Below are 24,612 nucleotides of genomic sequence, written 5' to 3' on the forward strand. Positions count from 1 at the left end.
CTTGCCTTCCTCCCAGCACACACCCTCTGGCCAGGGTTTGACTTGTACAGTGTGTTTGTGAAAGCCAGGCCCCGGTATAATTTTCTGTGACTCAGACAATGAAGCTTTTACCACGTCCCAAGGGAGGTTACAAAGATTATTAACTCTCCTCCTCGTTTCCTTGTTGTGTAGAGTGACTTTTTTAACGTATTTTATTTTTCTTATATGACTCCCTGGATCACACTTTTTCATCTTTTCGTATCAGAAACCACAGATTTACCTTATTGTACATCTGATTCATCTGTACAATTCTACCATTATTTGTTATTTTTCAACCATCTCTTACTTAAATCTCAGATAAACCTGATTTTATTTTTGAATGAAAAAAAATATCAGATGAAAGTATACCCACCTTACATCTTTTTTCTTTTCTTTTTCTTTTTTTTTTTTTTTTTTGGTACCAGGGATTGATCTCAGGGGCACTTGACCACTGAGCCACACCTCCAGCCCTATTTTGTATTTTATTTAGAAACAGGGTCTTACTGAGTTGCTTAACATCTTGCTTTTGCTGAGGCCGGCTTTGAACTCATGATCCTCCTGCCTCAGCCTTCCAAGCTGCTGGGATTACAGGCGTGTGCCACCCTACTGTATGTCTTAAGCTATCATTTCTTTGAAACATGAGAAATTGTTCTGCTCATTGGCCATGAACCCCAAAAGGAGAGGAGAGGACCTTTTTTCCTGAGGGAATTTGTTTTATCATAGGTCTTTGACAATAGAGGGTGGCTCTAACATACAATCAGGGAAGAAGCAGATCCATAATGATCTCATTCCACCCTTCCATAATACAGTAAGATTTTGCAATCCGATCCCTCTCTTTTTTGGGCTGAGGATGCCATCTATTATGGAAGTAGGGAGAAAACATAGGAAAAATAAGAGAAAATCTGCAGCGTACACTTCATGCCTGTGGAGAGGTAGACACATAAAACTTTCCCCAGAAGAGCCCTTATTCTATATTTATGAGTTTTTTTATTACATACTGTGTTCAAAATACTATGCTCTGTGTCACAAATATCATTTTTCTTAGAGCTGTGGCCATGTGCCTTTGGTGCCCATAGAATGGAAAAAGAACTTTTGTCTCTTACTTTTGCTAATTTTTTTTAAACAAAGTAAGACAATATAATACTTGTGCCCTTGAAAATGAAGGGCAATATCAATGACACAGAAAAAAATAATATATTTTAAAATGAGACCACAGTATTAACCTGGGGCTACTAGCTTTTGTTTTGGTGACTGACATGTAATAAATCTGAGTCAGTATAAAACTCGCTCCTGATCTCACTGATCAGGTAGACTGCCTTGTAGTTTATCAGCTTGTGAGTTTCTGAGTGGGTTGGCGGGCTCCCTTTTCCTTTGACATGGAGTGGCATTTGGGGGCAGTCAGTCCCGCAGTTTGACTGAGGCACACGCACGGCAGGCAAGACCCTTCCTGTGTACAACAGGCCACCAGCTCCAACGTGGAAACCTTCATCGTAAGGACCTTCGTGTTCGAATGGCACCTTTTTCGTGCTTTTTAAGTTACTTTAGGTGCGAGGAACAGGTGTGGTTAGAGAGAATCTGATGTTTCCGGCTAGAGGTCTTTCCAGTATTGCCGTGATTTATGCCCCACTCCCTAAGAACTCCCCCAACACAAACAAGAAACAACAGCAAGAAGTGTCTTTCCAGAGAGGTTTCCCTTCCTTGAGCTTCAAGGACAAATTATACCTGTGAAAGTGAATTTAAACTCTGACTCTTGGGATCCCAGTGTCTCTTTCCATACATCAGACCACTAGAGCTCCAAAAAAAAAAAAAAATCTTTTGTTCCCATTCATTATTTGAGAATAATGATGATTCTTATTTTTCTTACCCCCCCCCTTTCTTTGTGCTACTAGGGATTGAACTTAGGGGCACTTTACCATTGAACTACGTCCCTAGCCCTTTTTAGTTTTTTTTCTTTTTATTTTGAGACAGGGTCTCTCTAAATTGCCCAGGCTGGCCTCAGTCTTGTGATCCTCCTGCTTTAGCCTCCCGACTCCCTGGGGTTATAAGCATGAACCAGCTTCTATTTCCTTTCAGAGAGTAGAAACTTTCTCATTCAGAAGTCTATTATTACCAATTTCAATACCGTAAGCCAATTTCACGCATCCATCTTGGAGATGACTCCGTCTTCTCTTTTAAACCATCCTCAATGTAATATCATTGCAAGTCCTCCCTTTCTGTGGCTTAAGCATTCGCACAGAAAGTTCTAGTAGAATAGCCAGTCCCCAGAGAACTGCCGTTTATTATAGTATGCTGTTGACAAATGGAATTAATTTATTCTCTGTGGCTTTTTAATTAACCTAGAACTTAATTTTTTATATGAAATAGCTCAACACAATGAAATCTTCATTAATCATCAGCTGGAAACCCAGAAGCTGAGCCAGAGTAGGAAGAGGAGTGATTGTCTCTAAGACAAAGCGCCCTGGGAGAGCAGATCTCTCTGCCCTCGGATCCAGAAGTTTCCCAATATGCTGACACTCACTTCAGTGACACTTTTAAGAAGTCACTTTCAACTTCAGATACCATTGCCAAAAACAAGGGGTTGGACTCTTGGCCTGCTACAGCTTTTACTGCCTTCCAGAATTTTTAACACAAGATTAATGCAAATTTAACAAAAAGTGCACCATTGGTTTTTTAAACTAGACTTTTATTTTAAAACAATTTTGTTTGGAGCAAAATTAAACAGGAAGTGTACAGACATCCTATGTACCACATTCCCATAGAATAAATAGTCGCTTTTAAATTTTACTTTTGGGCTGAGATTGTGGCTCAGCGGTAGAGCGCTCATCCAGCACGGGCAGGACCCCGGTTCGATTCTCAGTACCACATAAAATAAATACATAAATAAAGGCATTGTGTTGTGTCCATCCACCAAAAAAAAAAAAAAAAAAAGATTCTCTCTCTCTCTCTCTTTAAAAAAAAACTTAGGGCTGGGGCTGTAGCTCAGCGGTATCGCACTTGCCTGGCATGTGTGAGGCACTGGGTTCGATTCTCAGCACCGCATATCAAATAAATAAATAAAGATCTATCAACAACTAAAAAAATAAATAAATAAACAAAAAAATTTTTTTAAAAATTTACTTTAAACAATAACAACTAGACAACATAGTGAGACTCCTATCTCAGAAAAAAAGAAATTAAAAGAAATGCAGCTTAATTGAGATATAATATATTTATACAATAAAATTCAACTTTTAAAAGTATAGAAATCATTGTTTTTATTATATTCACAGCTAAGCAACCATTATCACAAATTTCATAATCAAAACTTTTTTAAATAATGGAATAAAAAATGACATTTAAAGACAGAGTTTAAAGAAAAGGCCATTCAAAGCAAACTCTTGTCATTTGGGGGGATATGTTTTGGTTTGGCTTTTTTTAAACATCCATATATTTTTATATGGACTAATGAGTGTGTTGTCTGTAATTACTTTAACCATCTCTTGTAAGAATAGATGGCTCTGTCTCTTTAAGGCTGCCCACAGTGTGCCCAGGTGTGCTGTGACTCTGCTGTGTATGTACCTAACTGAACATGGTGGATGCGGTGGTGTGATGCTATTGTGTAACCATCTCTGTTTGTATTAGAACTTCTCAGAGTCCTGGGAACCTTTGAGCTGTTGGTCATTAGTAGCCATTAGATGTCTTTGATTGCTGTGTACAAGGGTGTGAAACAGTAAAAGCATAAATTAATCAATAAAGCTGACATGTCCATAGATGATGCTGGGCCCTCAAACTAAGGGCAACACTGGAACTGGGCACAGTAAAGAAGTGAGTTCTAGCTCGGAAGGGGGCACGGAGCAGTGATTGTATTGGTGAGCCACAAGAGAAAGATGAGGCGGTGGGTGAACCGATAGTGGATATCAGTACATGTCCAGAAGTTTCAAAATGACCAAAATATATCTAAAACTAAAAAGATTCTTGGGGGATGTAAACGAAAACATTTTTTCAAGAGTCATGTTAGGAACAGATTTTAAAAATTGATAATGTTAAGTGGGATGAAGGATTTGGGAAAGTAAGTACTTATACCTACTTATACCTTATATTATGAGAGTGTAATTGATCAACCTCTTAAGAGGCTAATTTATTAGCAAATATTAAGATTTAACATGTCTATCCTCTTTAATTAAGTAATAACCCTCTTGATAATTCTGCAGAAATAATAACATATATAATAATACACGTACAGCCAAACATGGTGCATGGACCAGGGATCTCAGCTAGCAGGAGGCTGAGGCAGGAGGATCATTTGAGCCCATGAGTTTGAGGCCAGCTTGGCAAGATAGCAAGACCCCACTTCAAAAAATAAAATGAAATTAAAAAGCCAAAACACATATGCAAGACTGTTCATTGGAGCCATATTTGAAATAGCAAGAAATTAGAAATAATGTATTGTTCAGCAATGAGAAAATTGGCTGAATAAATCGTGGTATCAACAGACAGTGACAGGGTACCCATCTATTACTGTCTGGCTCACATGTGCATGATATACTTCTGTGTGAAAAAGTAGAAATTGTAATTCATCTTTTATTTGTAAAGTGTATTTGTAGATCAGCCTATTTGTGTGTTAAATTAGGGTTAGAGGGCATTTTACTTTTTACTTTATATAATGCTTTTTTCAGTTGATTGGTTATGAGTGATTTTGACTTTTTTTCTGGTTTTCAAACCCAAAATTTTAAAAATTATCATTCTTAAGGCTTTCAAAGATGACAGATTGCAACAGTTTGAGCCAGGCTATCAACATACTGCCAAGTCCTTAAAGAACCAGCTTTAATGAATAGGTCAAAATAATTTCTAATAGTCTATCAGCAGTTTCTACAGAAAAAAGGTGTTTCCAAAGCATATAGAAACACTTTTTTATGATGAAATCTTTTGAAACATTTTTTTCAGTTTTATAATCATAAAAGTAATACATGATCACTAGAATGTTTTTTGGGGGGGAGGGGTCCCTCACTTTTTGTTGAGGCTGGCTTTATTTAAATTCGTGATCCTCCTACTTCGGCCTCCCGAGCCACAGGGATTATAGGCGTGTGCCACCACACCCATCTCAGAAAACTTTTTGAAAATAAATGAATACAAGCATGATAATAAAAATTGTCTATGATTCCGTCACCTAGAGATAATAGTGGGCTAAGTCTCAAAGCCTTGCTGCCAATTTGAAATTTTGAAAGACCATAATTTTATTTTCACTACAAGAACACCTTTCACCCTAACTACTTGTCTCAGTGCTGAATTAGCAGGAGATAATATGGTATTAATGAAATTTCTTGCATAATTCCTACAGAATTATAATAAGAATCTTAAATAAAAGAGTAGAATTGTTGAAAGGTTTCAGTGAGGGAGATTGACAGGCAGACATGCTTACCAATCAAACCCCACAACTTCATATTATTAAAGAAGGGAGTAGGGGTGTCAGCAATCAAACCAGCCAACGAAGAAATTTCTTCATTTCTCCCTTCTGCTGTCCTACAAGGGCAGCTGCCATAATCTGTGGCTGGCCAAGAATGGAAGGGACCATCACCAAACACCAGAAGCCCTTGTGTTGTTCAGTACTTGGAGAGTAACTCTTCACTGAGTGACTCCTACAATTTGCCCCCAGTTCTAGGAGGAGAAGTTGGATTATGGAGTTGCTCCTCCTAAGGTTCTGATCCCTGGTGGTGCTACTTAATTCTTCTTTTTCCATTGAGGCCCTGGGTCTTGAGGTCCTAGATTGCCTTCACCCTGCAATCTTGAACTGCATATGCACCTGTGTCCCCAGAGGCAATAGCACTGAGTATTCTTGACTTCTCAGCCCTTATTAGTCTGTATTCCTGAACTTCAGGTACAGCTCCAATATTTGTGGGGTCCAGTGCAAAATCTTAAGAATTTAAGATGGTGAATGCAAAGCATTAAAACTAGTGCAGGGCCCTTTGCAACTGCACAGAAGGCATGCCCATTAAGCTGGCCCTGCCCACCTTAGCCTCACTTACTGACCGGAAGTATCCTATTACCAAGAGAGGATGCACAGGTAGTACCCCCAGTCCTCTTCTTTTCCCTCAGAGTACATCTAGTACTTCCTCCAGACAGAGCCAGTGGCCTAGTAACTTGTGAACAGAGTTTCTCATTGAGATGATGAAAAGGTGGCAGCCACTGCAGTGCATTGAGCTCCATAGAGACAGCAAGGGGCAAGTAAAAGCCACATCAGCGACCCAGCCTCGCTGGGGAAAAACAACTTAATATGGGCATAGGAGTTCCAGGAAGCCTAGAGGCAAAATGTCACCATGCCCAGTCTTGGTGCAAATTTGCAGGGAGGAGCACAAGAAGGAGCATCCGTGTGCTTCGGTCACCTTCTCAGAGTTTTCTGACAAGTGCTCAGAGAGGTGAAGACCATGTCTGCTAAAGAGAAAGGAAAATTTGAAGACATGGTGATTATGGCTGACAAGGCCCGTTATGAAAGAGAAATAAAACCTCTATCTGTACTAAAGGGGAACACGATAGAATTTCAAAGTTCCCAGTGCACCCAAGAGGCCTCCGTTGGCCTTCTTGTTCTGTTCTGAGTATCACCCAAAAATCAAAGGATAGCACTCAGCCTGTCTACTGGTGATGTTGCAAAGAAACTGGGAGCGACATGGAATCACACTGCTACAGCTGACAATCAGCCTTACCAAAAGAAAGCTCCCGGCCCTGAAGGAGAAACAGAAAAAGGCTATTGCTGTCTCAGGAGCTAAAGGAAAAACCCAATGCAGTGAAAAAGGGAGTTATCGAGGTTAAAAAGAAAAAGAAGGAAGAGGAAGAGATGGAAGGTGAAGAGGAGGATGAATTAGTTTGTTCTAGAGTCAATTTTTTCCTTGTCTATAAAGCATTTAACCACCCTGTTCACACATCAGTCCTTTTAAAGAAAAAAAAATTGAAATGTAAGTTTGTATAAGATTTGTTTTTAAATTGTACGGTGTCTTTTTTTTGGGGGGGGAGTGGGTATAAATACTGAATGTGTCTTTAGATAGCCTGTCCTGGTGGTATTTTCAATAGTTACCAACCTTGCCGGGTACAGTATGGAGGTTGTAAATTGGCATGGAAATTTAAAGCAGGTTCCTGTTGGTGCACAGCACAAACTGGTTAGTTACATATAAGGATGGTAGTGGGGTTTTTTTGTCTTCAGTTGTCATGATGAAGCTTATACAAAATAATTGTTGTTCTGCTCACCGAATATCACTACTTGCAAAAAAGAAAGAAAAAAAGAAAATTTGCATCTGTTTGTTGAAATTCTAAATGAATGCTTCTAAGTAAATACAGTAGTTTGAAAAATTAGTATTGTCCTTTCTATAGGTCCAGAATTATTCTTGTGGGAAAGCTAGTCTGCCTTTCGCCCATTTTTGGTCACATGAATTATTACAGTGTTTATCTTTTCATAAAGATAAAAGCTTTTGTCTACACACCCTGAAAATCACGATGAGAGTAATAAAAGTTAAATTGAGAACATTTTCATCCGTAACTGAAATTCCAAAACCTTAGTCAGTGGGTAAAGAAGATCACATAGCCCACTTACATTTCCAAAGCGAAGAGTAACTAGCTCTACTCACAGCATGAGATTATTAAAATCAGACCATCTCTGAAAGTCAATCCTGGAAGAACTAATAGCAAAGCTGTTCTCATCTTTACACAAGGACAGTATATTTTTCAATTTACATGCCATTGCCATGTGATGGCAATTATATTTTGTAGTTCTCATGTTAAAGAAGACCCGGGAATGTGTCCCCAAAAGCGTGAGCTTTAAAATACAAGACTACCATATTCAATTTTTTTGTAGAGATTGGTCTCACTGAAGATTCTGAAAGTGCTGCCTGTAAATGCCTTTTCCCATTTATCTACATGTGGACTGCTCAGAAAACTTGAGACTCCATTAAAAGTATTTTTATTTAATTGGATCAGCTTTTAAAATTACGATGCCACATTTAATGTAGAGTTTATTTTCCTTTATTATAGTTCGCCCCTTCATAAATCAGAATAGACATGAGGGAAAAAAATTTGCATCTGTACCAATTATCCAGCTTATTTGATTTTGATTTTTCTTCACAAAGCCCAGATTGATTCATTAGAGTCCTGTTTATTTTTGCTGAGCAGTTTAGGGAACCATTTGACAATGTTGTGGTTTTTGAGATCATTCTCTTAAAGTGCCAGTGTTTTAAAATTATTATTCTTGTAATTTTACACACTTTTGTGATGGAGTGCTGTTTTATTAACATAATTTTGACTTAGATTCTTTCTATTTGCATTTGTTTGTATAATCTCAAGAGGAATACTAAATCCCTGAGTTCAGGATCATACTAATGAACTAATAATTGCAGAGGTTTAAAAAAGAGAGAATGACGGACAGGTGTCCTCCCTGGAGGATGCAGCCTGTGGCCCAAGAGTTGGAGCCTTCCTCAGAAAACACTGCTCTCCTCTCAGATGGCTACAGCCCTCTGTTAGGGTACCTACCTGGCAGGTCTAAGAGGCAGGCAAGCTGGACACATCCACCTGAGCGTTCTTGGCTGGGCGTCCTCATGCAGGGAACAGCCTGTGTAACCTATACAGTGCCACACCTGAGGAACCCCTGGCTGATCCTTGCCACAGAGTGGAAGACTGCCAGCCTGAAAGGTCCCTTTTCCTTTAGAGTTCCCACACGACAGTCCAGATCCCTGGATCTGGGGTCCTGGAGTATACCTAGGCCTCTGTGGTTTGCACCATGGTCTGTAGCTCCTTGCCCTTCTTATTGGTTGTTTGCTTTTGTATTTTAAAAGTTCCTTTTCTTACAATGAAAGTTGTCTATTATTGGGATCTGATAATCCATCTGCTTCACTGAGTGAGTTTCTTCAGTAGCAGGCAGACAGATCTGTCAGACTCCTGTCTTTCTGTTCTAAGTCGGTGGGGTTTTAGATCTCCTAAGAGGATGCATTTTTCAACAAATAAAAGAATTTAAACCAATAGAAAGCAAAATGGATCATTGTAATCCTCAGAGTATTTGGTCTAGCTTTGTTTAAGCTCAAGGCAGTGGAAGGGAAGGTTTGAGGCAAGAGAAAAAAAGAATCATAACGCTGGTTCTTGAAAGGTTTAAAAAATAATAATAAACATGCTGGGTTTGTAGCTCAGTTGTAGAGCGCTTGCCTGGCATGTGTGAGGCACAGTGTTCTATCCTCAACGCCACATAAAAATAAATAAATGTGTCCATCCACATCTAAAAAAAATTTTTTTTAATTGGATCTGACTTTAATGATTAAAAAGGCATCGGATTCCCTTCCTTGCTCACACCCACCAAAAATAAGTAATGCCCACACCCAGGAAGAATTATGGGAGGTGGAATTGTGTTCTGGTTGACCCTGTAAACCCCTGCACACGGCTCCTCTGTGAATTCCACGAGAGCATCAGCAGGGCTTCGTTGCATGCAACACGACTGTGCAGCCTCAGGCTCAGACTCCAGAAGAACCAAAGAGTGGTTGACATAGGACAAGGGCTAACAGAGCCACAGTCATCCAAAACAGACTACTACGAAGGCCCTGGGAACTCTTCTAAACTCTCTTGTAACCTGTTTAAGTATCTTGTCTGTTTGCATGTGAGTCGATGTGTGAGAGCGTGTGTCTGGACACACGTCCATGTTGGAGGCTGGACGTCCAATGTCCGCTATGGAAGACTGTCTTGTATTCACTTACTTAGATCTTCAGCTTTGTTTCAGATCTGTCTGTAGTTCTGTAGTTCAGTATTATTTCTTTAGACTTAAAGATATTCTAGGTGAACAGAGATATGAACAAAGATCTCATATAATGCGTGTATGTCTGCTTGCTTACCTTTTCTCTGGATAAATCTACAATTCTAGAAATGTGGGATTTTTAACCTTTAAAAAAATATATTTTTCTTTGAAAACATCCTTTAACTCTTCCCCAGTGCTTTGTTTTTTATACAAGAGTTGGATCACTAAACTGGTACAAATTAATATGTGCCAAGTTTATCAAGGATATAAGCTTGACCATAAAAGGCAGGTACCTAAAAATAACAGTAGTATAAATAACATGGAACTTCATGTATTTCTCTTATAATAGCTCTGGAGTAGATGGTTCAGGGACAGTAATGTGACTCTCCTCCATTAGGACATCTGGGACCTGTTTCTCGCACATGGGGTCCACAATGGCTTGCCACCATGTCGTGTTCTAGGCAGAATGATGGAGGAAGGGGAGGGGAAAATGGCATTTGCCTTTCCTTTAAGCACACATCCTGGAAATTGCCATATGCCAGTAGCCAGAACTTGCCTAGGAACTTTATAGCAGGCCCAAGGGCCCAGCTACAAGTCGTGGGATTCAGCGTTGTTGAGGAAATGAAGAATGGATGCTGGGTGACAGCTGTCAGTCTGCATCACATTTATCTTTGAGATCAAATTCCACTCCTCACATTTTGAACCCAGAACACTAAATGATGTGTGACATAATTCCCTTATTAAGAAGTCACACTCTAAATCTGACTTTAATTGCAGATGGCTTCTATCACAAATCACTTTTGATCATTTGCCAATTGGCTGCCTGTGATATATTGTTTTAAGAACTATTGTGGGGGCTGTATGTGTAGTGAGCAGGAAAAGAACGACCTGATCAATAAGTGATGTCTGCCCGGGACACAGGAGAGGAGAATAATGTCATGTACTTGCTCTTTAGTCTTAATTCACAGAACAACTCCATAAAGTCCTGGATGTTATGCTAGTTAGTGGCGTTAAAGATGTTTTCTCTTTTTTCCCCTAGAGATTACTTCCAATGTCACCAAGCAAGGGTTTAGATTGGAGATTTTTTGAGAGAGAGAGAGAGAGAGAGAGAGAGAGAGAGAGAGAGAGAGAAAGAGAATGCACACACACATTTATGTGTGCTTTGTATATAATGGAAATACCACTAACTAGTGGGAAGGTAGGTAAATTGAATGACTTTAGAAATAAAATCTTTAGAGCTGGAGATTAGTTCAGTGGTATAGTGCCTGCCAAACATATGTCAGCCCTGGATTCAAGCCCCAGTACTTCAAAAAAAGAAAAGAATTTTAGGAGAAAATTTCAGGTAAACTTGAAGACAATAAGAAAGCTAGCACGTATGGTCGCATTTAGGTAAGAAAAGGTGAGAAATTGATTAGAATTAGGTAATTTCTTCCTTGCCTGAACTTCTTGTCTTAGATCGTTGGGGTGGCTATAATAAGATACTGTAGACAGGGTGGTTTACAAATAAGACATTTATTTTTCATAGTTCAGTTGACTGGAAAGTTCAAGATTAAGGTGCTGGCAAGTTCAGCGTCTCATAAAGTCCCCCTTCAACATCTCTTCTTACTGTTACCTCCCTAGGCAGAAAGGGCAAAGGGTCTCTCTGTGGCACTAATCACTTCCCTAAATCACTTCCCCAAAGCCCCACCTCCCCATACCATTACCTGGGTGGGGCTAAGATCTCAACATATGAATTTGGGGGGACATGAACATTCAGTCCTCTGCACTTGTGTATATAACTGAATTAGTCATTTATCGTAGTGCATTTATAGTGTGGTGTTTTACTTTTTTTTTTTTTTTTTTTGGCAGGGGGAGATATTGGGGATTGAACTCAGGGGCACTCGACCACTGAGCCACATCCTCAGTCCTATTTTGTATTTTATTTAGAGAGGGTCTCACTGAGTTGCTGAGCACCTTGCTTTTACTGGGGCTGGCTTTGAACTTGCTTTGTGCCACCATGTCCAACGTGTTGTGCTTAATCTTTCTGTGTATCTTGACTGTTCAGCTTAACTATGAGCTCTTGAGGGATGAGCCTAAATTGGGTCCTCTCTGTGTCCCTGACTGTCTTTAGCACAGTGTCTTACACATACATAGAGGTAACGAAGTAGGTATTTTTTGGTTGCTTGATTGAAACCACAAATGATTAGTTAATTATTTTTGTGTGTGTTTCGATGTTGTTGTTCTTTAATTCCTCACTTCACAAGCATTGCTGTCTTCAATTTATCTTGAGGATGCTGAGGTTGAAGGTGACTAAGTGAGTGGTACCAGTCTTCCGGTGGTACTAAATGCATTATTGATTAGCAAGAGAATTGACTAACATAAATGGCAGCTGAGGATATTTTTCCTCTCTATTATCTTGTGTCATTTTAGCAGGAAAAGTGGGGACGATTTCCAAGCTTCCCAAAAGAGCTGCATGATTAATAACTGCGGGGTAAATTAATATGCTCTTATAGCTGAGAGCAAAACAAGGCCCTGGGCCTGGCTGTCCTGGTTTTGCTTTCCTTGCTTGGCCCCCTGCAGGAACAGCCCTTGCTCTTGGTTTGGTCCCAGCTCCTCCCTTGCTTGTCCGTAGCTGTGGGTGAGTCATGACACCTTGCTGGCCCTTCTTTTTTCCAACTGTGAAGGAGAGAGGGGTTGCCGCCAGATGACATCTTGCAGCACCTCCAGCTTCTGGAGTGGAAGACCCTCTGGAGGCTGCTGTATAGGGACCCTCCGCATCATAGCTGTCTGTCTTCTCTTCTCCCTTCACCCAGATTGCCTGCTGAGGTAAGTAATGAGAAGCAAGTGTTTTGTCCTTTTTCTTCAGTTTTTAGTTCCTTTTGTATCTGTCTGGCTTGTAAATGTGGTGAATAAATGCTATGATTATAACCCTCTTTGACAGCTCTGTAATTTAATTGTAATTCACTCTGAGCATCTTTTAAAGACAATGTTGTGTATTGAAGAGGCAGCTGTTACAATCTCATCTGTTAAACTGACAGGAAGCGGTTGAAATCATAGTCTCAGCCACTATGGGAACTTCCAGTCTATTCCAGACCACATGTAGGGCCACACTCTGTGTGTGAGTGTGTGTGGTGCCCGTGTAGCACTACTCTCTGTACTCTGGTCGGGCACAGTGGCAGTGTAGGATTTGAAGAGATGCATCATTTAAAATTACCCTTTTCATAAACATGAAAATTATTGTGAAGTAGAACTCTCTTAGATTTATTTTGTGCAGAACACTAAGCTGTGTACCTCTGTTAGCATTCAGAGCTGTCCCTCTTGACTGGGAGCTGATCCTGGCCACGCTGGCTGGAAGTTGTTAGAGACTCATTGCTCGTCAGACGTTGGATTCGTTTCCTAGGTCTGCCATAGCAGAGTACCACAAAGTGGTGGCTTAAACAATGGAAATCGCTGGTCTCCCAGTTCTGTAGGCTAGAGATCCAAAATCAAAGAATGGGCAGGATTGGTTCCTTCTGACTGCTCCAAGAATCTGTTCCATCCTCTCTCCTGGCTTCTGGCAGGCTCAGGTGTTCCTTGGCCTTATCTGATCCTCTCCCTGTGTCTTCACTTTGTCTCTGCCCAAATTCCTTTTTTTTTCCCCCAAGAACATCACTCATATTGAATTACAGCCCACCCTCAGGACCACATTGTAACATGATGACCTCTTTAGAGACCCTCTCTCCAAATAAGGTCACATTCTGAGGTACGAGGTGTTAGGAGTCCAGCTTATCTTCCTTATTTTTTTTTTTTTGATTGGGTGGGGGGACATAAATCAATTGGTCCAGAGCAGGTGTCTACTTGAATATGCAGGAACTGCCTTCTCATAACAGAGACAAAAAAAAAAAAATTGTACCCAACAAGGTTTTTGGATGAAGACTTCCACAAGTTATTTTATCATGAAATTATTCCTTTCATTTAGTTTGGAGTGTAACACTGAGCAATAAATCTACCATCTTTCCTGTCAGTCGGCCAAGTGGTTGCGGTAGAGCCTGATCTGCCTCTTGACCTTGATTGCCCTGAGTGTAGCTTCCTGAATGTGAGATGTTATGAAGGAACCAATAGTGGGTCACCTCAGAATCTTCTGAGTGTCAGGTGAATTGAATGAAGAGGGACTCATCTAACTGAAGGTGAATAAAACGGGCCTCTGTCCTCCATCTCTACCACACATTGCAAGAGGGTGTTTGAAGACAATTCAAGAAGATGGTCCTGGCAGCAGGAAACTCCTTCATTTGAGGATTCTCGGGGCTGCACCATAGTTTGTAATGAAACAATTTAAACACAGTATTGAGGATTAAGGAAATAAAATGGAAGGAATGGAGGTAGCTTGAGAGAAGTAAGAGTGAACTAGACTTCAGGAAAACCAATTCAGATCAAGGTCTGCAGTCAGTTAACGTGATCTTGAACAAGTATATTCATCTTTCTATTTACTAACCATTCAGTGTGGGCACTGGCTCGTTAGGTGATCTCTGAAATACTTTCCTGCTTAAAATCCTGGGATTCCAGGGTTTCTGGTACATAAGAAGGTGATAGGTAGATAGTAGTGATTCTGGCACGTAGTTAGACAGTAGTGATTTAGCTCACATGTAAAAAGCCAGAAAAGGTTATAGATAAGAGATGTGACCTAATCTATGAAAACATTTGGTGCATTGAGGCAGTTGAGTGTATCACTGCAGGAAGGTAAGATGAGGAAACTGAGAATGTTTGTTGGAAGAAATACAAGAATGGATATTGTATTTGAGTGAAAGAAAGAAAAGCGGGGAGAAACTCAGGAGCCTGCCTGCCTGTCGGCTCCAGCACCCTGTGGATCGGCAGCCACACCCGTGTCCTTGTCACTGATGGAGTGTGTTTCTGCAGACAAATACTTACTTTCCCCATCAGCTCAAATACATACTCCTAAACATACAGGGAAAATGAGACCATTGAAGATATCCTTTGCTTTCTGGGGATGACAGAGGACTCCAATTGGACAGGACATATGATTTCAAGTCTTTGCTCTGGTGACCAACTCTCGGGCTTTCCATAAACAAGCTCTCTGAGCTTCCCTTGGCTCCATGAGGAATGAGATGGTGGGGTTTAGTTGGTACACACGCAAGGCTAACTTAGTTGTATTCAAAAGCATCAGATGGCCTGCTGGGTCTCTTGGAAGAAAGGGACAACCCACTACAGCTTTTGGTGTGCAGTGTGAACAATACAAGATGTTGATTTCAAGGATCATCTGGAATGAAGATAAGCCAATAAATTTATTTCCATGGACTTGCAATTTTTTTTTTCTGAAGCCTGGATTTTGATATTCTAGTTTGGAATTCCATTCTTTGAAATGAGGACCCTTGGGGAGGAAACCAGGTGGGTTATAAAGCAGGATTAATCATTTATTAACTACTGATGAAAACAAATGAAAGCGTGGGACTATGACACGTACTATATCAGAGGTCTGAACAAAGGGCTCTGGGCTGGTAGGAGGAGGAAATGGCTGTGCTAGAGGAGCACGGTCCTTGGCAGTTCTGCTTATGGGACATGGGGGCAGGCTTCTGAAACTGTGTAGCATTTTAGCTGGGTCTTAAAGGACACATAGCAAGTGAAAACCCCCTAGGTGAAGGAGGGAAAAAAAACTTTCAAGCAGGCAAAAACCACAGACAAAGAAGAAAAAAAGATGCCGGTGGTTTCAGAATCCAGCCAGTAGTGCTTGGGGTTCAGGATTTATAGTGAGGGGTGACATGTGAAAATCCAGGAAAGCAGCAGGTCAGGGCAGGGCTAGACTGTGAAAGATAATTGAATGTTGTGCCATGGAAGGAAGGAGACAGAACTTGTTCCTAAAGGTAAGCAGAAGACACTGAATATTTTTCAGCACGACTGGGGGTGCTTTTTGCAATGACCAAACTACCAGCCATAGAGTGTGGGTGTGGAGGCGCAAGACTGCAGTCAGGAAGATGCACCGGAAACCATGGCGATGCTCCAGAGGAAAAGCAAGAGCAGGATGCCTGGCGCAGAGATTTGTTATGAGGGAATGAAAGAATGGAGATGGACGTTTCCTTTCAAATGCATTAAAAATTTCTCAAGAGAGATTCACATGGAACTCAAACCAGTGACATCTTGATGAGGGAGAAACTGGCATGAGGAATGGGGAGAGAAAGTCCACTTTATGCCATTTTTCACTTTTGAATAGCTGACCTATGGGGATTTGTTACCTACTGAACAATTAAGTGAAGAAAGAAAATTATGAAACCAGTGAACGAGAAAACACAAAACCAGCAGATTGTGATCGTGTAATGACGGTGGTCAGAGCTCCGGGGTAGAACAGGTTGTTAGCAGGCAGGAGCTAACGCACAAGGAAGGGTCGTGTCTTTAAGTCTCTTTTATTCCTGAGGTTTCCCTCCATCTGTTTTTCTTTTTTAACATCTGATGAGTTTGCCTGCAGAGCCTCCCGCAGTCTGGGTTTTGCTAATTGCATCCTTGTGGCATAGTTTGTACGTTCCTCTCCTCTGTAATTGCTAGGGGTCAAGGTGCTTTTGGATTTAAATTAGATTTTTTTTTCAAGATTACTTCATAAGTGGTGTGTTCTTCCATCGGGAGGCAGACAGTATCAGTTGCCTCTTTTTTTTTTTTTTTTCGATGACCCCCCTAGAACTTTTATTATTATTTTATTAAATCTTTGTTGCATTTGGAGTTAGCTTTATCCTGGTGTATAGTGTGAGCATATTTCTAACTTTACCTTTTTTCAGTTAGCCATCCAGCTGGCCGACAACATTTATTGAATGGTCTATCTTGGCCTACAGGTTTAAGATGCCATTTTTATCACATATTAAATTTCCAGTGTATTTGGTCTATTTGGGGGGACTTTCTATTCAGGCAACTGTTTCATATAGTTGTAATCATCGTGGGTCTGTAAAGCATTTGGACATCTGGTAGAGCTAGTTTACCCTTCTTTTTCTTTTTTTTTTCCAGAGATTTCTACACTATTCTTTTATTGAAATTGCATTTATCATCTAAGTAAAGAATGATATCCATTTTTTCTATTTCATGATTTGTTATTTATTTGTTTGTTTATAGGAGGGTTCTCTCTATGTTTCCCAAGGTGGTCTTAAACTCCTGGACTCAGGTCTATCTTCCTACCTCAGCTTTCTAGAACCTAGACTATAGGTTCACCCCACTGTGCTCGCGTTTACCTTTTCTCTTGCCTTCACCTCCCTCTAGCTCCAAGAACCCTTTTCTCCTTATCTGTTTTTCTTTTATTTCTCTTTTCTTCTGTTTATCTTTTATGTTTCTCGTTCCCCAAGTATCCCCCTTTTCTTTTGCATTATATTTGATTTGTGAGTCTTGGGATGATTAAATTCTTATAAAAAAAAAAGCCTTGGAGCTTGACTCACTGTGCTTGATTAGATAGACACCTTCAGGACTTTCTTTTGGGTTCATCGTGATGGCGCTGAGGTGGGAATGACAAGGTAGTGCAGCCAGAGAAGCAGGTCTAGTCTCCCTGTTGTCTTCTGGTCCTTTGGGAAGCACTTCACAGTCAGAACATGAGTAGTAAAATGATTCTGTGAAATACAGCTGCACAAAACAAGGGATTCTTCATTTTTAGATGGAACTCCGTCTTGGGAACTGCCCCTGGACGCTGTTGTTGGAAAGCCAAAACCTCACTGGAGAGCAAATGTTGGGACTCCTCTTCCAACTCAGTACTTGCTCATTTAGAAATTGTTCAGGGTCATCAGAAAATGCAGTAAATAAGAAGATGTGTGTAGAGTCCTGAAAGTGAATCATGAAGTTTTCTGCGATAGCACTCCATAAGACGAGTGGCAACAGGTGAAGCTGTAAGAAGTGGGACCTTCTCCTCCATATGCAGTCACATGGGGTTTTCTACCAAGGTATGTTTTAAAGACAAAAATCCTGGTTGATGATCGGTGATGACTGATGAATATTAATCACCATTGAAACTAAGGCTATGACTGGCCCAGAGGAGGTACATTGTAAATATTTGATGATTTGGTGAACCAAACTAGATCAAACCTTTCTGTGATATGGGCACATTTGGGGGGTCTAGGAATTTTGGCATGAGTTTAGTAGTTGATTTAAATCACTTTTCAGTCCTGGTGTTCCACTGCAGCATGGCCCCTGAGAACGAGGGAGGAGAAATGCAGATACAAGAACCATAAAATTTCTTTTCTCTACGTGTTTGAGTTAGCTCAATTAGCCTCTGTCCCTGGTGACCCCAGAGGGCAATAAATTTTATTATGATGATTCTGAGTCAGCAAAGTGAGGGTAAAATTTTGTTCTGTGGATAAGTAAAATGTTAGGGATCCATTTAAGAAAAGATTCCATTAAAAGTAGAAAATAATATGTGAGCATTATCCTTTTGTTAATTTAAAATCTGCTATTTCCAGGGCTGGGAACATAACTCAGTGGCAAAGCACTTTCTCTGGCACGTGCAAGGCCCTGGGTTTGATCCCCACCACCCCAGGGGAAGAAAAAGAAAAAAATACCAATTCTGCTACTTCCTTTCTGGTCAGATAAATTGTTGATGTAACTTTTTTGACAGTTGTACACGCAACTCATTCTCTTCTTCTATCCATCACATTTCTTCTGAACACCAGTGTTAGTAAATAATCATGGTCAGACACAGTGCTACAGAAATGCAGGCCCAATTCACAAGAGTAAGTACAAGAATCTCCATTTCACAAATACATAACTAAGACAGGATGCTTAAGTGATAAAGTTATTGATCAGAGCCATGATCTTTAGTAACAGAAGGAAACTTCCTGGCCTTTCTGAATCTGCTGACAGCTTCTAGATCTCCTTTGCCAAAAAATTGCTTTGTGATCTTCTCATAAAAAGCAGAACCAGATTTCAGAGTAGAGATCAGCCAACTACTGCACAGGGCCAGATAGTAAGTATCCTAGGCTTTGTAGGCTGCGTAGATTCTGCTGCTTGTATTCACCTCCATCTTTGTAGTGCAAAACCAGCTGTAGTCAGTGCTTAAACAAATGAGTGTCTGTATTCCAATAAACTTTATTTACAAACAAATGTTTTAGAGAATTTTATGGATTTTTTAAATGAGTGCTGGTTTCCATCATCAGTAACAGGTGAGTAACTGCCTTACAGAGGTAACTAGTTTCTAGGACATAGTTTGCCAGTGATCTGCCTGGTCACCTTCTGTCTTTCTCCTTTTCTCTCTCCTTTTCCCTCTCTCACTTTCTTTCTCTCTGGAGCTACTTAACCTTGACCTGTCATTCAGTCCTGGCCTGGCATGAAGCAGATTTCCTATCCTCAGCGAATCTCTAAGGAGCATCCTGCCTGTCTTGCCTGTCTTGCCGTGTGTTCCATTCTCTCTGTGTACCCATTCTCAGTTCTTAGGTCCCTGTCCCATCTCTGCCTTGGAGTCCTCGTGGTACCCCAGTTCCTCTGCACCTGAAAGTCTGCCTTACCCTCTAGCTCTAGTCATTTCAGTGACAAGATCGTCAGACAAAGTCAGGTGCTGTCTTGAAACCTAAGAAAATTGTTCCAACTTTTGTTACCGAGCACTTACTCTGTGCTAGACCCTGGTTTTTATTCATGAGTGAAAGTAGATGACACCACCCTTTGCAACAACAACAAAAAAAAAATCTGGTCTTCTAACAGAAGCAACACTTTAACACAGTAAATAATTATTAGATAATTTAACTGATGTGGTTTAACAAATAATTCACTCCTTGGTTTAAATCCAAAGGACTTAAAATTAGCATACTGCAGTGATGCAGTCACTTACTTCAGTGTTTATAGCAGGTAAGCTAATGGAACCAACCTACGTGCCTTTCAACAGATGAATAAGTAAAGAAAGTGTGGTATATATACACGATGGAATATTACTCTGCCATATAGAAGAATGAAATTATGACATTTGCTAGTAAATGGAGGGAACTGGAGAATATCATGCTAAATTAAATAAGCCAGTCCCAAAAAAGCAAAGGCATTATGTTCTCTTTGATGTATGGATGCTAACCCACAAGAGAGAGGAGAAGATTAGAAGTTCATTGGACTAGACAAAGGGGAATAAGGGAAGGAATAGAGGAAAGGAATAGAAAGAGAGTAGAATGAATCTGACACATCTTTCCTATCTTTATATATGAATACACGGCCAATGTAACTCCACATCATATACAACCACAATAATGGGATCCTAACTGGGAGAAGTTTTACTTATTCTATGTATGTCTAATTTGACAAAATACACTCTACTGACATTTATATCTAGAAAGAACAAATAAGTTTTAAAAAAACAAATAATTGAACAACTATGGTTTAGTACAAATTATATAAAATACAATTAAATGTTTAAAATGTGCAGTTCTGGGGCTGCGGTTGTGGCTCAGTGGTAGAGCACTTGCCTAGTATGTATGAGGCACTGGGTTTGATTCTCAGCACCACATATGAATAAAATGACTAAAATAAAGGATCTTCAGCATCTAAAAAAATATTTTTTAGAAAATGTGCCGTTTGTGTATGAGCAGATTTTGGTGGGAGATTACATCTGCCAGACACTTGTGCCGAGCCTTGAAGGACATGGAGAATTTGATTAAGTAAAAGGGAAGAGGGGAGGACAGTCCAGGGAGGGCAGTATCATGCATAAGTCGCGAGTGCATGTTGGAGAGAAGTGGGAGACAAGATCAGGCAGGTGTCAGCAGCCGATCCAGGGGACCTGGAAAGCCAGGCTGAGTTTGTGGAGTTATCAAGAGGACAGTCGGGAACATCTGATGGTACTTTCTGTGACTTAGAGGAAAGTAAGCTGTAATAGAAGAATGACTAAAGCCCAGAAGTTCAAGATTCCTCTCTCAACCCTGTCAGGAATAATTATGAGACCTTAAAATCTTTGAGCTTAAGTTTCCTTATCTGTCAAATGGCAAGCGCCTGTCATGGAGCCATCCTGAGGATAAAATGGGAAAAGAGACGTGGAAAATGTTCTGAACATCTAAGGGTCTCCACAAATGTCAGAGATTTCAGTGCGATGACGTGGTGACGCAGGAGGGTCATGCTCATACGTAGAAGCAAAACAAACAATAATGGAGGGACTAGACAGGATGGCTTCAGTCTCATGTTGCTCTGATCGATTGTATTTGTTTCCCCAAAATTCATGCATTGGAACTTAAACCCCAAGGTGAGGATGTCAGAGGGTGGGCTGTCCACTCTCGTGAATGGAATCCATGCCCTTACAACGGGGTTAGAGGAACCTATATTCTCTTCCCTGTCCATCTCTTCCTGTCTGTTGAGTAATAGTGTTTGTCCCTTTTTATGCCTTTCTGCCATGTAAGGACACAAAAAGGCACCGTTCATGAACCATGGGGGCCTTTGCCAGATCCCAAATATTCTGGCACCTCAATCTTGGACTTCTCAGTCTCTAAAACTGTAAGAAGTCAGTTTCAGTTGTTTACAGATTACCTAGTATAAGGTGTCTTGTTCTAGCAGCCCGGTGGATTAAAACAGCTGTGAGTGAATTGGAGGAGTACCTGAACTTTGCCACGTATGGATCACCAGTCGACAAAAACCACAATAAAACTGTATTGAACACACACCCTGGTGCTTTTTTTTTTGCCAATCCCGATGCCACCTCATGATCACATGACAAGCATCTACCTTGTCTGGTACCTTCTGAACAAAGGGAAGCTTGCCTCTTCTACCATCTCAGCCAGGGGTGGAGCACGCGCCAGGCTTCCCCCTGGCTTCCACGGAGGCCTCTGCACTGCAAATGTAATTGCTTACTATTTCCTTGTGTATTTTATCTTCCCTTTAAAGCTTAAAAATAGTGCACCGCCCTCCCCATCTGTTCACCACATTAATTGCTCTGGGCAGGAAGAGCTTTCTTCAGTACGGGTTTTCTTCCTGCCTGAAGTCCATCACAGAGCCCAGCTGCTTTATTGTTTAACTTCTTAATCTTCTTACTGGTGTTGGGCAATGCCCTGAGGCTGAAATGACCCTGAGCTCCCCTTCTATAGAGCATGCGGGGCTTCACCTATAGTCTAAATCTGGCCTTTCCCAGTTGCATTGCAGGTATATGTATCAATTGCTTGATTGAAGGGGATGTGCTGAGCTCTGCTGTCTGTCTGTGGCAGACACAAGCCACACCCATTGCTCCTGTAATTGGAAAGCATAGAGTCAGCTTGAAAGACTGTCAGAAGGCCAATTATCAAGAACATAAGTAACAACAAATGTTGGCGAGGATGTGGCCGGGGTCAATTTTATTTATTTATTCAAAGAACCAAATTTTTGTTTCATTGATTTTTTTTGAAATTTTTTTGTTTTTATTTTTTCATTGATTTCAGCTCCGATTTTAATTATTTCATGTCTTATGTTACTTTTGGTGTTGATTTGTTCTTCTTTCTATAAGGCGTGGAGATACAATGTTAGGTTGTTTTATTGGGTGACATTCTATTCTTTTAAAGAATGAACTCAATGCTAGGGACCTTCTTAGAACTACCTTTGTAGTGTCCCAGAGATTTTGATATGTTGTGCCACTGTCCTCATTTCAGGTGGAATCATTCTTATCAAACCAACACTCTGATCTGTCCTCTAGTAATCTTCTCTTTCTTAAATCAGATCATCCACTAATTATGTGCAACTGAATAACTGAATAAAAGAATCTGCCTTAGACCGTTAATGTATAATTAGTACACTTTACAGATCCAATTAACTTTAAAATCTGCCTAAAAGTATTTACAAAAAAGAAAAATATCTAGGAAAAAAAGATAAATGTATGGAAAAATGCAATTAGTGAATAATCGTGTAATCTGGTAGGGTTATGAGATCAATAATGGTCTCTCACACCTAGGGAGGTTTGACACAAATTATATAAATAAAACATTGTTTATAAGACGATAAACTGCTAGACTGTTCAACACAAATAAAAGTATATATAATGGAATGCTAATTTCAAACTATACAAATGTGGTGCAAAAAGAACTAAAGGAGGGAATGAAAGTGACATAAGCATCTAAGCAGTAAGAAATATTCGAACTCAGTAGCACAGAATAACTCTTTTGAAAAGCAGTTTTTAATTTTTCTGAAGTCCAATTTATCAGTTTGTATTTTATAGATCATCCTTTCAATATAGTATTTGAGACCTCTTGTGCAATTTGAGATCTTAAAGGTTTTCTCCTGTTTTTTTTTTTTTCCCCCTAAAAACTTTTGATTTTACAGATGGATCTGTATTCCATTTCAAGTTTACTTTTCTTTCTGGTGTGGATCAAAGTGTTCTTCTGCATATGAAGATTCAATTTTTCTAGCACCATTTGTTGGAAAGTCTTCATATTTATTCACTAGATTATCTTACACCTTTGTCAAAAATCACTTTGTCGATATACACAAAAGCTAGACTGTGCTTCATTCATCTTTTCTATCTTATTTATCTTTTTTACCTTTTATCTGTTTATCTTTATGCCAATATCACACTTTAGTCAGTGTTATTGACATCAGTGATATTGCTCTAATTCTGTTTATCTTTCAAAAGCTGTTTTGGCAACTCTAAGTCTTTTGCAGCCTCAGCTGGATTTTAGATTTGGTCAGCTTCACCAACCAAAAAAAAAAAAAAAACCCTGGTGGGACAGGGATTGTGTTGAACCTGTAGGTTAATCTGGGGAGTATGGATAACAGTGTTGAGGCTTCTAACCCATGGATATGTATCCCTCTGCAGTTACGTAAGTTCCTTTTTATTTCTCATCAGTGTTCTGTAGTTTCAATGTACGTGTCTTTTACATCTTCTGGCAGATTCAGTCCTGTGTCTTGTTTTCCAGTGCTGTCGTTTTTATCTTTTCAGTTTTCAGTTCTCACTGCCACCTAGAAACATAATTGACTTTCATATCTTCATCTTGCATCCTGCAGTCTTTCTAGACTGACTTACTAGACATACTGCCTTATTTGTAGATCCCATCCTTTTTTATAACAGCTTTATTGAGAGACAATTCACAAACTGCAAGATTCACCCTTTCCAAGTGTGCAGTCGGTGTTGTTAGCGTGTTCCATGTCGTGCAACCGTCACCTCTACTCGCTCTAGTATTTCCATCACTCCCGAAGCCCCACAGCAATCAGGTCCCTCCCCCCCTCCTCCTAGCCCTGGCAATCTGTTTTCTGTCCCCTTTCCAGAATATCGCACACATATGGAGTCACACACATGTGGCCTTTTGTGACTAGCTTCTTTCCTTTAACATAAGGTTTTTGAGGATCATCTCGGTGGAAGCATGAATAAATCCTTCATTCCTGTTTGTAACTGGGTCATATTCCATTGTATGCACCATATGGATGTATGCCACATTGTATTTATTCAAATGAAGGACATTTGTCATTCATCAGTTGAAGGACAGGACATGGAGATTGTGGCTGCTTTTTAGGTTATGGTAACACTGCTAGAAACATTCATATACAAGTTTTTATATGGAGAGTCCATCAGTTCTTAAACTCCGTTTGTAATGGTGAAAATATGTTTGAAAAAAGGGAAAATAGTGAAACAAAGCTTAGAGAGTGAGTCAACCAGATTTGATAGGGTGTAGAAAAGGTGGGGCCTAAGGGAACTACAAGATTTAAAGACCCTAGTCCTACCAGAAATTGGGAAATGGAAGGGATGTTGGTTAATTTGCTTTCATATCATTATATACAATGTGCCTCCCATGTGGAGATGTTTCAGTAGACAGCTAGAATGTGGGTGAGAGATTAAGACAGAAAAAAAAACTTAGAAATCAGCAGAGTAGTACTATCAAAGCCTTGGCTACTCTCTGATTTTCTTCCATGCACAAATCAGAATTAAGTAAAATATGCCTTTTGCTCCTCCCGCTCCCCAGTCTAATTGTTGGGAATTGGATAGAGTAGGGCAGAGTCCTCTTGTGTCT

The 24,612-nt window shown here is 40.1% G+C and overlaps 1 protein-coding gene across 4 annotated transcripts in view; it reads left to right on the top strand.

The window, feature by feature from the left end:
* Positions 1-24,612, top strand: part of Cracd (capping protein inhibiting regulator of actin dynamics) — a 245,621-nt gene that overhangs the window by 141,445 nt on the left and 79,564 nt on the right. Inside the window, exon 3 of one of the 4 annotated variants that reach the window (XM_040292385.2) lies at positions 12,418-12,559. The exons of the other annotated variants lie outside the window; for them this stretch is intronic. The gene's annotated coding sequence lies outside the window, so the exon portion shown is untranslated. The remainder of the gene's footprint in view (positions 1-12,417; positions 12,560-24,612) is intronic. 4 annotated transcript variants of the gene reach the window in all.

Source organism: Ictidomys tridecemlineatus, chromosome 9, assembly GCF_052094955.1.
Source record: "Ictidomys tridecemlineatus isolate mIctTri1 chromosome 9, mIctTri1.hap1, whole genome shotgun sequence".
Classification (NCBI taxonomy): domain Eukaryota; kingdom Metazoa; phylum Chordata; class Mammalia; order Rodentia; family Sciuridae; genus Ictidomys; species Ictidomys tridecemlineatus.